Source organism: Cherax quadricarinatus, chromosome 32, assembly GCF_038502225.1.
Source record: "Cherax quadricarinatus isolate ZL_2023a chromosome 32, ASM3850222v1, whole genome shotgun sequence".
NCBI classification, from domain to species: Eukaryota; Metazoa; Arthropoda; class Malacostraca; order Decapoda; family Parastacidae; genus Cherax; species Cherax quadricarinatus.
In genome coordinates this window covers 16,710,295-16,728,087 of record NC_091323.1, presented here as the reverse complement: position 1 = coordinate 16,728,087, position 17,793 = coordinate 16,710,295, and the positions used below count along the sequence as shown (strand labels likewise).

Genomic DNA, 17,793 nt, shown 5'->3' with positions numbered 1-17,793 from the left:
TTCACATTCTCCTTCCTTCCTCATGACTCACCTGCCCCACCATCCTTCACACTCTCCTTCCTTCCTCATGGCTCACCTGCCCCACCATCCTTCACATTCTCCTTCCTTCCTCATGGCTCACCTGCCCCACCATCCTTCACACTCTCCTTCCTTCCTCATGGCTCACCTGCCCCACCATCCTTCACACTCTCCTTCCTTCCTCATGACTCACCTGCCCCACCATCCTTCACACTCTCCTTCCTTCCTCATGGCTCACCTGCCCCACCATCCTTCACATTCTCCTTCCTTCCTCATGGCTCACCTGCCCCACCATCCTTCACACTCTCCTTCCTTCCTCATGACTCACCTGCCCCACCATCCTTCACATTCTCCTTCCTTCCTCATGGCTCACCTGCCCCACCATCCTTCACACTCTCCTTCCTTCCTCATGGCTCACCTGCCCCACCATCCTTCACATTCTCCTTCCTTCCTCATGGCTCACCTGCCCCACCATCCTTCACATTCTCCTTCCTTCCTCATGACTCACCTGCCCCACCATCCTTCACACTCTCCTTCCTTCCTCATGACTCACCTGCCCCGCCCTCCTTCACACTCTCCTTCCTTCCTCATGACTCACCTGCCCCACCATCCTTCACATTCTCCTTCCTTCCTCATGGCTCACCTGCCCCACCATCCTTCACATTCTCCTTCCTTCCTCATGACTCACCTGCCCCACCATCCTTCACACTCTCCTTCCTTCCTCATGACTCACCTGCCCCGCCCTCCTTCACACTCTCCTTCCTTCCTCATGACTCACCTGCCCCACCATCCTTCACATTCTCCTTCCTTCCTCATGACTCACCTGCCCCACCATCCTTCACACTCTCCTTCCTTCCTCATGGCTCACCTGCCCCACCATCCTTCACATTCTCCTTCCTTCCTCATGGCTCACCTGCCCCACCATCCTTCACACTCTCCTTCCTTCCTCATGGCTCACCTGCCCCACCATCCTTCACACTCTCCTTCCTTCCTCATGGCTCACCTGCCCCACCATCCTTCACATTCTCCTTCCTTCCTCATGGCTCACCTGCCCCACCATCCTTCACATTCTCCTTCCTTCCTCATGACTCACCTGCCCCACCATCCTTCACACTCTCCTTCCTTCCTCATGACTCACCTGCCCCGCCCTCCTTCACACTCTCCTTCCTTCCTCATGACTCACCTGCCCCACCATCCTTCACATTCTCCTTCCTTCCTCATGACTCACCTGCCCCACCATCCTTCACACTCTCCTTCCTTCCTCATGACTCACCTGCCCCGCCCTCCTTCACACTCTCCTTCCTTCCTCATGACTCACCTGCCCCACCATCCTTCACATTCTCCTTCCTTCCTCATGACTCCCCTACCCCGCCCTCCTTCACACTCTCCTTCCTTCCTCATAGCTCACCTGCCCCGCTCTCCTTCACACCCTCCTTCCTTCCTCATGACTCACCTGCCCCGCCCTTTTTCACACCCTCCTTCCTTCCTCATGGCTCACCTGCCCCGCCCTCCTTCACACTCTCCTTCCTTCCTCATGACTCACCTGCCCCGCCCTCCTTCACACTCTCCTTCCTTCCTCATGACTCACCTGCCCCGCCCTCCTTCAAACCCTCCTTCCTTCCTCATGGCTCACCTGCCCCGCCCTCCTTCACACTCTCCTTCCTTCCTCATGGCTCACCTGCCCCGCCCTCTTTCACACTCTCCTTCCTTCCTCATGACTCACCTGCCCCGCCCTCCTTCACACCCTCCTTCCTTCCTCATGACTCACCTTCCCCGCCCTCCTTCACACTCTCCTTCCTTCCTCATGACTCACCTGCCCCGCCCTCCTTCACACCCTCCTTCCTTCCTCATGACTCACCTGCCTCGCCCTCCTTCACACCCTCCTTCCTTTCTCATGACTCACCTGCCCCGCCCTCCTTCACACTCTCCTTCCTTCCTCATGGCTCACCTGCCCCGCCCTCCTTCACACTCTCCTTCCTTCCTCATGACTCACCTGCCCCGCCCTCCTTCACACTCTCCTTCCTTCCTCATGACTCACCTGCCCCGGCCTCCTTCACACCTTCCTTCCTTCCTCATGACTCACCTGCCCCGGCCTCCTTCACACCTTCCTTCCTTCCTCATGACTCACCTGCCCCGCCCTCCTTCACACCCTCCTTCCTTCCTCATGACTCACCTGCCCCGCCCTCCTTCACACCCTCCTTCCTTCCTCATGACTCACCTGCCCCGGCCTCCTTCACACCTTCCTTCCTTCCTCATGACTCACCTGCCCCGGCCTCCTTCACACCATCCTTCCTTCCTCATGTCTCACCTGCCCCGCCCTCCTTCACACTCTCCGTCCTTCCTCAAGACTCACCTGCCCCGCCCTCCTTCACACTTTCCTTCCTTCCTCATGACTCACCTGCCCCGCCCTCCTTCACACCCTCCTTCCTTCCTCATGACTCACCTGCCCCGCCCTCCTTCACACTCTCCTTCCTTCCTCATGACTCACCTGCCCCGCCCTCCTTCACACCCTCCTTCCTTCCTCATGACTCACCTGCCTCGCCCTCCTTCACACTCTCCTTCCTTCCTCATGACTCACCTGCCCCGCCCTCCTTCACACCCTCCTTCCTTCCTCATGACTCACCTGCCCCGCCCTCCTTCACACTGTTTTTGGGATATGTCGATTTTGTTTCGTCGTTTATGTTGTTCTTTTTTGTCTGTAACTCTTGTGTAAGTCACGTGTTGAGTGGGGTTCTCCGGGACTCCCAGTTGTTGGTGTAAGTCACGTGTTGAGTGGGGTTCTCCGGGACTCCCAGTTGTTTGTGTAAGTCACGTGTTGAGTGGGGTTCTCCGGGACTCCCAGTTGTTGGTGTAAGTCACGTGTTGAGTGGGGTTATCCGGGACTCCCAGTTGTTGGTGTAAGTCACGTGTTGAGTGGGGTTCTCCGGGACTCCAAGTTGTTGGTGTAAGTCACGTGTTGAGTGAGGCTCTCCGGGACTCCTAGTTGTTGGTGGGCAACACTGCAGTTACTACTCTAGTGTTGCTATATATACAACACTGCTCTTACTACTCTAGTGTTGCTATGTATACAACAGTGCAGTTACAACTCTAGTGTTGCTATAGATACAACACTGCAGTTACTACTCTAGTGTTGCTATATATACAACACTGCTGTTGCTACTCTAGTGTTGCTATATATACAACACTGCTGTTACTACTCTAGTGTTGCTTTATATACAACACTGCAGTTACTACTCTAGTGTTGCTATATATACAACACTGCAGTTACTACTCTAGTGTTTCTGTATATACAACACTGCAGTTACTACTCTAGTGTTGCTGTATATACAACAATGCAGTTACTACTCTAGTGTTGCTATATATACAACACTGCAGTTACTACTCTAGTGTTGCTATATATATAACACTGCAGTTACTACTCTTGTGTTGCTATGTATACAACACTGGAGTTACTACTCTAGTGTTGATATATATATATATCACTGCAGTTACTACTCTAGTGTTGCTGTATATACAACACTGCAGTTACTACTCTAGTGTTGCTATATATACAACACTGCTGTTACTACTCTAGTGTTGCTATATATACAACACTGCAGTTACTACTCTAGTGTTGCTGTACATACAACACTGCTGTTACTACTCTAGTGTTGCCGTATATAAAACACTGCAGTTACTACTCTAGTGTTGCTATATATACAACACTGCTGTTACTACTCTAGTATGCCGTATATACAACACTGCTGTTACTACTCTAGTGTTGCTATATATACAACACTGCTCTTACTACTCTAGTATTGCTATATACACAACACTGCAGTTACTACTCAAGTGTTGCTATATATACAACACTGCTCTTAATACTCTAGTGTTGCTGTAAATACAACACTGCAGTTACTACTCTAGTGTTGCTATATATACAACACTGCAGTTACTACTCTAGTTTTGCTATATATACAACAGTGCTGTTACTACTCTAGTGTTGCCGTATATAAAACACTGCAGTTACTACCCTAGTGTTGCTATATATACAACACTGCTGTTACTACTCTAGTGTTGCCGTATATACAACGCTGCTGTTACTACTCTAGTGTTGCTATATACACAACACTGCAGTTACTACTCTAGTGTTGCTATATATACAACACTGCTCTTACTACTCTAGTGTTGCTATATACACAACACTGCAGTTACTACTCTAGTGTTGCTATATATACAACACTGCTGTTACTACTCTAGTGTTGCTATATATACAAAACTGCTTTTACTACTCTAGTGTTGCTGTATATACAACACTGCTGTTTCTACTCTAGTGTTGCTACATATACAACACTGCTGTTACTACTCTAGTGTTGCTATATATACAACACTGCTGCTACTACTCTAGTGTTGCTATATATACAACACTGCAGTTACTAGTCTAGTGTTGCTATATATACAACACTGCTGTTACTACTCTAGTGTTGCTATATATACAACACTGCTGTTACTACTCTAGTGTTGCTATATATACAACACTGCAGTTACTACTCTAGTGTTGCTATATATACAATACTGCTGTTACTACTCTACTGTTGCTATATATACAACACTGCAGTTACTACTCTAGTGTTGCTATATATACAACACTGCTGTTACTACTCTACTGTTGCTATATATACAACACTGCAGTTACTACTCTAGTGTTGCTATATATACAACACTGCAGTTACTACTCTAGTGTTGCTATATATACAACACTGCTGTTACTACTCTACTGTTGCTATATATACAACACTGCAGTTACTACTCTAGTGTTGCTATATATACAACACTGCAGTTACTACTCTAGTGTTGCTATATACAACACTGCTGTTACTACTCTTGTGTTGCTATATATACAACACTGCAGTTACTACTCTAGTGTTGCTGTATATACAACACTGCTGTTACTACTCTAGTGTTCCTATATATACAACACTGCAGTTACTACTCTAGTGTTGCTATATATACAACACTGCTGTTACTACTCTAGTGTTGCTATATATACAACACTGCTGTTACTACTCTAGTGTTGCTATATATACAACACTGCTGTTACTGCTCTAGTGTTGCTATATATACAACACTGTTGTTACTGCTCTAGTGTTGCTATATATACACCACTGCTGTTACTACTCTAGTGTTGCTATATATACAACACTGCTGTTACTGCTCTAGTGTTGCTATATATACAACACTGCAGTTACTACTCTAGTGTTGCTATATATACAACACTGCAGTTACTACTCTAGTGTTGCTATATATACAACACTGCAGTTACTACTCTAGTGTTGCTATGTATACAACACTGCAGATACTACTCTAGTGTTGCTATATATACAACACTGCTGTTACTACTCTAGTGTTGCTATATATACAACACTGCAGTTACTACTCTAGTGTTGCTATATATAAAACACTGCTGTTACTACTCTAGTGTTGCTGTATATACAACACTGCTGTTACTACTCTAGTGTTGCTATATATACAACACTGCTGTTACTGCTCTAGTGTTGCTATATATACAACACTGCTCTTACTACTCTAGTGTTGCTATATATACAACACTGCAGTTACTACTCTAGTGTTGCTATATATAAAACACTGCTGTTACTACTCTAGTGTTGCTGTATATACAACAGTGCTGTTACTACTCTAGTGTTGCTATATATACAACACTGCTGTTACTACTCTAGTGTTGCTATATGTACAACACTGCTGTTACTACTCTAGTGTTGCTATATATACAACACTGCTGTTACTACTCTAGTGTTGCTATATATACAACACTGCTGTTACTACTCTAGTGTTGCTGTATATACAACACTACAGTTAATACTCTAGTGTTGCTGTATATACAACACTGCTGTTACTACTCTAGTGTTGCTGTATATACAACACTGCTGCTACTACTCTAGTGTTGCTATATATACAACACTGCAGTTACTAGTCTAGTGTTGCTATATATACAACACTGCTGTTACTACTCTAGTGTTGCTATATATACAACACTGCTGTTACTACTCTAGTGTTGTTATATATACAACACTGCAGTTACTACTCTAGTGTTGCTATATATACAACACTGCTGTTACTACTCTACTGTTGCTATATATACAACACTGCAGTTACTACTCTAGTGTTGCTATATATACAACACTGCTGTTACTACTCTACTGTTGCTATATATACAACACTGCAGTTACTACTCTAGTGTTGCTATATATACAACACTGCAGTTACTACTCTAGTGTTGCTATATATACAACACTGCTGTTACTACTCTACTGTTGCTATATATACAACACTGCAGTTACTACTCTAGTGTTGCTATATATACAACACTGCAGTTACTACTCTAGTGTTGCTATATACAACACTGCTGTTACTACTCTTGTGTTGCTATATATACAACACTGCAGTTACTACTCTAGTGTTGCTGTATATACAACACTGCTGTTACTACTCTAGTGTTCCTATATATACAACACTGCAGTTACTACTCTAGTGTTGCTATATATACAACACTGCTGTTACTACTCTAGTGTTGCTATATATACAACACTGTTGTTACTACTCTAGTGTTGCTACATATACAACACTGCTGTTACTGCTCTAGTGTTGCTATATATACAACACTGCTGTTACTGCTCTAGTGTTGCTATATATACACCACTGCTGTTACTACTCTAGTGTTGCTATATATACAACACTGCTGTTACTGCTCTAGTGTTGCTATATATACAACACTGCAGTTACTACTCTAGTGTTGCTATATATACAACACTGCAGTTACTACTCTAGTGTTGCTATATATACAACACTGCAGTTACTACTCTAGTGTTGCTATGTATACAACACTGCAGATACTACTCTAGTGTTGCTATATATACAACACTGCTGTTACTACTCTAGTGTTGCTATATATACAACACTGCAGTTACTACTCTAGTGTTGCTATATATAAAACACTGCTGTTACTACTCTAGTGTTGCTGTATATACAACACTGCTGTTACTACTCTAGTGTTGCTATATATACAACACTGCTGTTACTGCTCTAGTGTTGCTATATATACAACACTGCTCTTACTACTCTAGTGTTGCTATATATACAACACTGCAGTTACTACTCTAGTGTTGCTATATATAAAACACTGCTGTTACTACTCTAGTGTTGCTGTATATACAACAGTGCTGTTACTACTCTAGTGTTGCTATATATACAACACTGCTGTTACTACTCTAGTGTTGCTATATGTACAACACTGCTGTTACTACTCTAGTGTTGCTATATATACAACACTGCTGTTACTACTCTAGTGTTTCTGGAGTTTATCTGGAGAGAGTTCCGGGGGTCAACGCCCCCGCGGCCCGGTCTGTGACCAGGCCTCCTTAGGTCAGTGTCCCAGGATGCGACCCACACCAGTCGACTAACACCCAGGTACCCATTTTACTGATGGGGAACATAGACAACAGGTGGAAAGAAACACGTCCAATGTTTCTACTCTGGCTGGGAATCGAACCCAGGCCCTCACCGTGTGAAGCGAGAGCGTTAACCACCAGGCCACCAGAGCCCCCCTAGTGTTGCTATATATACAACACTGCTGTTACTACTCTAGTGTTGCTGTATATACAACACTACAGTTAATACTCTAGTGTTGCTGTATATACAACACTGCTGTTACTACTCTAGTGTTGCTGTATATACAACACTGCAGTTACTACTCTAGTGTTGCTGTATATACAACACTGCAGTTAATACTCTAGTGTTGCTGTATATACAACACTGCAGTTAATACTCTAGTGTTGCTGTATATACAACACTGCTGTTACTACTCTACTGTTGCTATATATACAACACTGCAGTTACTACTCTAGTGTTGCTGTATATACAACACTGCTGCTACTACTCTAGTGTTGCTGTATATACAAAACTGCTGTTACTACTCTAGTGTTGCTATATATGCAACACTGCTGTTACTACTCTGGTGTTGCTATATATACAACACTGCAGTTACTACTCTAGTGTTGCTATATATACAACACTGCAGTTACTACTCTAGTGTTGCTATGTATACAACACTGCAGTTACTACTCTAGCGTTGCTATATATACAACACTGCAGTTACTACTTTGGTGTTGCTATATATACAACACTGCTGTTACTACTCTAGTGTTGCTATATATACAACACTGCTGTTACTACTCTAGTGTTGTTATATATACAACACTGCTGTTACTTCTCTAGTGTTGCTATATATACAACACTGCAGCTACTACTCTAGTGTTGCTATATATACAATACTGCTGTTACTAAACTAGTGTTGCTATATATACAACACTGCAGTTACTACTCTAGTGTTGCTATGTATACAACACTGCAGTTACTACTTTGGTGTTGCTACATATACAACACTGCTGTTACTACTCTAGTGTTGCTATATATACAACACTGCTGTTACTACTCTAGTGTTGCTATATATACAACACTGCTGTTACTACTCTAATGTTCCTTTATATACAACACTGCTGTTACTTCTCTAGTGTTGCTATATATAGAACACTGCAGATACTACCCTAGTGTTGCTATATATGCAACACTGTAGTTACTACTCTAGTGTTGCTATATATACAACACTCTTGCTACTACTCTAGTGTTGCTATATATACAACACTGCTGTTACTACTCTAGTGTTGCTATATATAGAACACTGCAGATACTACCTTAGTGTTGCTATATATACAACACTGTAGTTACTACTCTAGTGTTGCTATATATACAACACTGCAGATACTACTCTAGTGTTGCTGTGTATACACAACACTGCTGTTACTACTCTAGTGTTGCTATATTTACAACACTGCAGATACTACTCTAGTGTTGCTATATATACAACACTGCTGTTTCTACTCTAGTGTTGCTATATATACAACACTGAAGATACTACTCTAGTGTTGCTATATATACAACACTGCAGTTACTACTCTAGTGTTGCTATATATACAACACTGCAGATACTACTCTAGTGTTGCTATATATACAACACTGCAGATACTACTCTAGTGTTGCTATGTATACAACACTGCAGATAATTCTCTAGTGTTGCTATATATACAACACTGCTGTTACTACTCTAGTGTTGCTGTATATACAACACTGCTGTTACTACTCTAGTGTTGCTATATATAGAACACTGCAGATACTACTCTAGTGTTGCTGTATATACAACATTGCTGTTACTACTCTAGTGTTGCTATATATACAACACTGCAGATACTACTCTAGTGTTGCTATATGTACAACACTGCAGATACTACTCTAGTATTGTTGTATATACAACACTGCAGATACTACTCTAGTGTTGCTATATATACAACACTGCAGATACTACTCTAGTGTTGCTATATATACAACACTGTTGTTACTACTCTAGTGTTGCTATATATACAACACTGCAGATACTACTCTAGTGTTGCTATATATACAACACTGTTGTTACTACTCTAGTGTTGCTATATATACAACACTGCAGATACTACTCTAGTGTTGCTATATATACAACACTGCAGATACTACTCTAGTGTTGCTGTATATACAACACTGCAGATGCTACTCTAGTGTTGCTATATATACAACACTGCAGATACTACTCTAGTGTTGCTATATATACAACACTGCAGATACTACTCTAGTGTTGCTGTATATACAACACTGCAGATACTACTCTAGTGTTGCTATATATACAACACTGCAGATGCTACTCTAGTCTTGCTGTATATACAACACTGCAGATACTACTCTAGTGTTGCTATATATACAACACTGCAGATACTACTCTAGTGTTGCTATATATACAACACTGCAGATACTACTCTAGTGTTGCTATATATACAACACTGCAGATACTACTCTAGTGTTGCTGTATATACAACACTGCAGATACTACTCTAGTGTTGCTATATATACAACACTGCAGATACTACTCTAGTGTTGCTGTATATACAACACTGCAGATACTACTCTAGTGTTGCTATATATACAACACTGCAGATACTACTCTAGTGTTGCTATATATACAACACTGCAGATACTACTCTAGTGTTGCTATATATACAACACTGCTGTTACTACTCTAGTGTTGCTATATATACAACACTGCTGTTACTACTCTAGTGTTGCTATATATACAACACTGCAGTTACTACTCTAGTGTTGCTATATATACAACACTGCACTTACTACTCTAGTGTTGCTATATATACAACACTGCTGTTACTACTCTGGTGTTGCTAGATATACAACACTGCTGTTACTACTTTGGTGTTGCTATATATACAAGACTGCTGTTACTACTCTGGTGTTGCTATATATACAACACTGATGTTACTGCTCTGGTGTTGCTATATATACAACACTTCTGTTACTACTCTGGTGTTGCTATATATACAACACTGCTGTTACTACTCTGGTGTTGCTATATATACAACACTGCTGTTACTACTCTAGTGTTGCTATATATACAACACTGCAGATACTACTCTAGTGTTGCTATATATACAACACTGCAGTTACTACTCTAGTGTTGCTATATATACAACACTGCTGTTGCTACTCTTGTGTTGCTATATATACAACACTGCTGTTACTACTCTGGTGTTGCTATATATACAACACTGCTGTTACTACTCTGGTGTTGCTATATATACAACACTGCTGTTACTACTCTAGTGTTGCTATATATACAACACTGCTGTTACTACTCTAGTGTTGCTATATATACAACACTGCTGCTGCTACTCTAGTGTTGCTATATATACAACACTGCTGTTACTACTCTAGTGTTGCTATATATACAACACTGCTGTTACTACTCTAGTGTTGCTATATATATAACACTGCTGTTACTACTCTAGTGTTGCTATATATACAACACTGCAGTTACTACTCTAGTGTTGCTATATATATAACACTGCTGTTACTACTCTGGTGTTGCTATATATACAACACTGCTGTTACTACTCTAGTGTTGCTATATATACAACACTGCTGTTACTACTCTAGTGTTGCTATATATACAACACTGCAGTTACTACTCTAGTGTTGCTATATATACAACACTGCAGATACTACTCTAGTGTTGCTGTATATACAACACTGCAGATACTACTCTAGTGTTGCTATATATACAACACTGCAGATACTACTCTAGTGTTGCTATATATACAACACTGCAGTTAGTACTCTAGTGTTGCTATATATACAACACTACAGATACTACTCTAGTGTTGCTGTATATACAACACTGCAGATACTACTCTATTGTTGCTATATATACAACACTGCAGATACTACTCTAGTGTTGCTATATATACAACACTGCAGTTACTACTCTAGTGTTGCTATATATACAACACTGCTGTTACTACTCTAGTGTTGCTATATATACAACACTGCAGTTACTACTCTAGTGTTGCTATATATACAACACTGCAGTTACTACTCTAGTGTTGCTATATATACAACACTGCTGTTACTACTCTAGTGTTGCTATATATACAACACTGCAGTTACTACTCTAGTGTTGCTATATATACAACACTGCTGTTACTACTCTAGTGTTGCTATATATACAACACTGCTGTTACTACTCTAGTGTTGCTATATATATAACACTGCTGTTACTACTCTGGTGTTGCTATATATATAACACTGCTGTTACTACTCTAGTGTTGCTATATATATAACACTGCTGTTACTACTCTGGTCTTGCTATATATACAACACTGCTGTTACTACTCTAGTGTTGTTATATATACAACACTGCTGTTACTACTCTAGTGTTGCTATATATACAACACTGTTGTTACTACTCTAGTGTTGCTATATATATAACACTGCAGTTACTACTCTGGTGTTGCTATATATATAACACTGCTGTTACTACTCTAGTGTTGCTATGTATATAACACTGCAGTTACTACTCTAGTGTTGCTATATATACAACACTGCAGTTACTACTCTAGTGTTGCTATATATACAACACTGCAGTTACTACTCTAGTGTTGCTATATGTATAACACTGCTGTTACTACTCTGGTGTTGCTATATATACAACACTGCAGTTACTACTCTAGTGTTGCTATATATACAACACTGCAGTTACTACTCTAGTGTTGCTGTATATACAACACTGCAGTTACTACTCTAGTGTTGCTATATATACAACACTGCTGTTACTACTCTAGTGTTGCTATATATACAACACTGCAGTTACTACTCTAGTGTTGCTATATATACAACACTGCTGTTACTACTCTAGTGTTGCTATATATACAACACTGCTGTTACTACTCTAGTGTTGCTATATATACAACACTGCAGTTACTACTCTAGTGTTGCTATATATACAACACTGCTGTTACTACTCTAGTGTTGCTATATATACAACACTGCAGTTACTACTCTAGTGTTGCTATATATACAACACTACTGTTACTACTCTATTCTTGCTATATATACAACACTGCTGTTACTACTCTAGTGTTGCTATATATACAACACTGCTGTTACTACTCTAGTGTTGCTATATATACAACACTGCTGTTACTACTGTAGTGTTGCTATATATACAACACTGCAGTTACTACTCCAGTGTTGCTATATATACAACACTGCTGTTACTTCTCTAGTGTTGCTATATATACAACACTGCTGTTACTACTCTAGTGTTGCTATATATACAACACTGCAGTTACTACTCTAGTGTTGCTATATATACAACACTGCTGTTACTACTCTAGTGTTGCTATATATACAACACTGCAGTTACTACTCCAGTGTTGCTATATATACAACACTGCTGTTACTTCTCTAGTGTTGCTATATATACAACACTGCTGTTACTACTCTAGTGTTGCTATATATACAACACTGCAGTTACTACTCTAGTGTTGCTATATATACAACACTGCTGTTACTACTCTAGTGTTGCTATATATACAACACTGCAGTTACTACTCTAGTGTTGCTATATATACAACACTGCTGTTATTATATTCACTGCTCTTCTATTATTGACTTACATGACTGTCTTTATATTATTGTTTAATCTAAAACTGTTATATTACAAGTATGTATAGACTATTATTATTTTATATTATTGTTATATAATACTACTGCTGTTAAATTAAGGATATATGTGTACTACTGTTATCTATCTATCTATCTATCTATCTATATATATATATATATATATATATATATATATATATATATATATATATATATATATATATATATATATATATATATATATATATATATACATATATATATATATATATATATATATATATATATATATATATATATATATATATATATATATATATATATATATATATATATATATATATATATATATATATATATATATAAGGCAGCCGGAATTGATGGGGTAAAAATAGAAATGTTAAAAGCAGGTGGGGATATAGTTTTGGAGTGGTTTGTGCAATTATTTAACAAATGTATGGAAGAGGGTAAGGTACCTAGTGATTGGCAGAGAGCATGCATAGTTCCTTTGTATAAAGGCAAAGGGGACAAAAGAGAGTGCAAAAATTGTAGGGGGATAAGTCTGTTGAGTATACCTGGTAAAGTGTATGGTAGAGTTATTATTGAAAGAATTAAGAGTAAGACGGAGAATAGGATAGCAGATGAACAAGGAGGCTTTAGGAAAGGTAGGGGGTGAGTGGACCAGGTGTTTATAGTGAAACATATAAGTGAACAGTATTTAGATAAGGCTAAAGAGGTCTTTGTGGCATTTATGGATTTGGAAAAGGCGTATGACAGGGTGGATAGGGGGGCAATGTGGCAGATGTTGCAGGTGTATGGTGTAGGAAGTAGGTTACTGAAAGCAGTGAAGAGTTTTTACGAGGATAGTGAGGCTCAAGTTAGAGTATGCAGGAAAGAGGGAAATTATTTCCCAGTAAAAGTAGGCCTTAGACATGGATGTGTGATGTCACCGTGGTTGTTTAATATATTTATAGATGGGGTTGTAAGAAAAGTAAATGCGAGGGTCTTGGCAAGAGGCGTGGAGTTGCAAGATAAAGAATCACACATAAAGTGGGAGTTGTGACAGTTGCTCTTTGCTGATGACGCTGTGCTCTTGGGAGATTCTGAAGAGAAGTTGCAGAGGTTGGTGGATGAATTTGGTACGGTATGCAAAAGATGAAAATTAAAAGTGAATGCCGGAGAGAGTAAGGCTATGAGGATAATAAAAAGATTAGGTGATGAAAGACTGGATATCAGATTGGAGAGAGAGAGTATGGAGGAGGTGAATGTATTCAGATATTTGGGAGTGGACGTGTCAGCGGATGGGTCTATGAAAGATGAGGTGAATCATAGAATTGATGAGGGGAAAAGGGTGAGCGGTGCACGTAGGAGTCTGTGGAGACAAAGAACTTTGTCCTTGGAAGCAAAGAGGGGAATGTATGAGAGTATAGTTTTACCAACGCTCTTATGTGGGTGTGAAGCATGGGTGATGAACGTTGCAGCGAGGAGAAGGCTGGAGGCAGTGGAGATGTCATGTCTGAGGGCAATGTGTGGTGTGAATATAATGCAGAGAATTCGTAGTTTGGAAGTTAGGAGGAGGTGCGGGATTACCAACACTTTTGTCCAGAGGGCTGAGGAAGGATTGTTGAGGTGGTTCGGACATGTAGAGAGAATGGAGCGGAACAGAATGACTTCAAGAGTGCATCATTCTGTAGTGGAAGGAAGGCGGGGTAGAGGTCGGCCTAGGAAAGGTTGGAGGGAGGGGGTAAAGGAGGTTTTGTGTGCGAGGGGCTTGGACTTCCAGCAGGCATGCTTGAGCGTGTTTGATAGGAGTGAATGGAGACAAATGGTTTTTAATACTTGACGTGCTGTTGGAGTGTGAGCAAAGTAACATTTATGAAGGGATTCAGGGAAACCGGCAGGCAGGACTTGAGTCCTGGAGATGGGAAGTACAGTGCCTGCACTCTGAAGGAGGGGTGTTAATGTTGCAGTTTAAAAACTGTAGTGTAAAGCACCCTTCTGGCAAGACAGTGATGGAGTGAATGATGGTGAAAATTTTTCTTTCTCGGGCCACCCTGCCTTGGTGGGAATCGGCCAGTGTGTTAATAAATAATATATATATATATATATATATATATATATATATATATATATATATATATATATATATATATATATATATATATATATATATATATATATATATATATATATATATACTTTTAAAATGATGAAAAACAGAACTGGATGAGATCATTTATATAGAAATGTATACAAGTAGTGGTGGTGGTTGCAGGTATTGTGGTGGATGTTGGTGGTGTGTGCTGCAGCGGTGGTGGTGGTGGGTCAGAGAGCAGGCAACCCACTCCTCGTCCTGGGTCACCTTCTACAAGGATTGGAACCTGAGGGCGCTCCCAGGTTCACCCTCGACAACGACGACGATGATGATGACGATGACTTCCTAGGAGATGATGAGAAAAACCCCTTTAGTTTCTTGGGTTGAAGTCATCTCCCTTCAGTTGAAGAGTTGAAGAGATAACCCTTTCATATTCTTGAACTATAAAGCCAACCCCCTTCATATTCTTGAACTAGAGAGCCAACCCCTTCAGTTTCTTCAAAACAAGAACCATCCCCACTTATATTCTTCAGCACCGAGGCCAACACCTTCACTTTGTTGAGGTAAGGCGCCACCACCACAACACACACTCACACGCACATGTGTATTAATGTATTCCTTGATGGACATAACTTCCACTCACTGGTTTTGTTGATAATAAAGTGTTGATACAGTCCTGTGGTTAATTTTACTTTGATATTACCTGGACTTTATAATGGTGTTAAGATATTACATGGTCTTTATAATGGTGTTATGATATTACCTGGTCTTTATAAAGGTGTTATGATATTACCTGGTCTTTATAAAGGTGTTATGATATTACCTGGTCTTTATAATGGTGTTATGATATTACCTGGTCTTTATAAAGGTGTTATGATATTACCTGGTCTTTATAAAGGTGTTATGATATTACCTGGTCTTTATAAAGGTGTTATGATATTACCTGGTCTTTATGAAGGTGTTATGATATTACCTGGTCTTTATAAAGGTGTTATGATATTACCTGGTCTTTATAAAGGTGTTATGATATTACCTGGTCTTCATAAAGGTGTTATGATATTACCTGGTCTTTATAAAGGTGTTATGATATTACCTGGTCTTTATAAAGGTGTTATGATATTACCTGGTCTTTATAAAGGTGTTATGATATTACCTGGTCTTTATAAAGGTGTTATGATATTACCTGGTCTTTATAAAGGTGTTATGATATTACCTGGTCTTTATAAAGGTGTTATGATATTACCTGGTCTTTATAAAGGTGTTATGATATTACCTGGTCTTTATAAAGGTGTTATGATATTACCTGGTCTTTATAAAGGTGTTATGATATTACCTGGTCTTTATAAAGGTGTTATGATATTACCTGGTCTTTATAAAGGTGTTATGATATTACCTGGTCTTTATAAAGGTGTTATGATATTACCTGGTCTTTATAAAGGTGTTATGATATTACCTGGTCTTTATAAATGTGTTATGATATTACCTGGTCTTTATAAAGGTGTTATGATATTACCTGGTCTTTATAAAGGTGTTATGATATTACCTGGTCTTTATAAAGGTGTTATGATATTACCTGGTCTTTATAAAGGTGTTATGATATTACCTGGTCTTTATAAAGGTGTTATGATATTACCTGGTCTTTATAAAGGTGTTATGATATTACCTGGTCTTTATAAAGGTGTTATGATATTACCTGGTCTTTATAAAGGTGTTATGATATTACCTGGTCTTTATGAAGGTGTTATGATATTACCTGGTCTTTATAAAGGTGTTATGATATTACCTTGTACTCAAGACTAACTTTGTGATATTCACTCATCACCATCACTGTAATATTCACTCATCATCATCACTGTAATATTCACTCATCATCACTGTAATATTCACTCATCACCATCACTGTAATATTCACTCATCACCATCACTGTAATATTCACTCATCACCATCACTGTAATATTCACTCATCATCATCACTGTAATATTCACTCATCATCATCACTGTAATATTCACTCATCACCATCACTGTAATATTCACTCATCACCATCACTGTAATATTCACTCATCATCATCACTGTAATATTCACTCATCATCATCACTGTAATATTCACTCATCACCATCACTGTAATATTCACTCATCACCATCACTGTAATATTCACTCATCACCATCACTGTAATATTCACTCATCATCATCACTGTAATATTCACTCATCACCATCACTGTAATATTCACTCATCATCATCACTGTAATATTCACTCATCACCATCACTGTAATATTCACTCATCATCATCACTGTAATATTCACTCATCACCATCACTGTAATATTCACTCATCACCATCACTGTAATATTCACTCATCACCATCACTGTAATATTCACTCATCATCATCACTGTAATATTCACTCATCATCATCACTGTAATATTCACTCATCACCATCACTGTAATATTCACTCATCACCATCACTGTAATATTCACTCATCATCATCACTGTAATATTCACTCATCATCATCACTGTAATATTCACTCATCACCGTCACTGCAATATTCACTCATCACTATCACTGCAATATTC

The 17,793-nt window shown here is 39.6% G+C and overlaps 1 long non-coding RNA gene across 1 annotated transcript in view; it reads left to right on the top strand.

The window, feature by feature from the left end:
- LOC138853526 (uncharacterized) overlaps positions 1-15,885 on the top strand; it is a 52,551-nt gene extending 36,666 nt beyond the window's left edge. Inside the window, exon 2 of the long non-coding RNA XR_011392702.1 lies at positions 15,389-15,885. This is a non-coding gene — a long non-coding RNA (uncharacterized lncRNA). The remainder of the gene's footprint in view (positions 1-15,388) is intronic.
- The last annotated feature ends 1,908 nt before the right edge of the window (positions 15,886-17,793 follow it).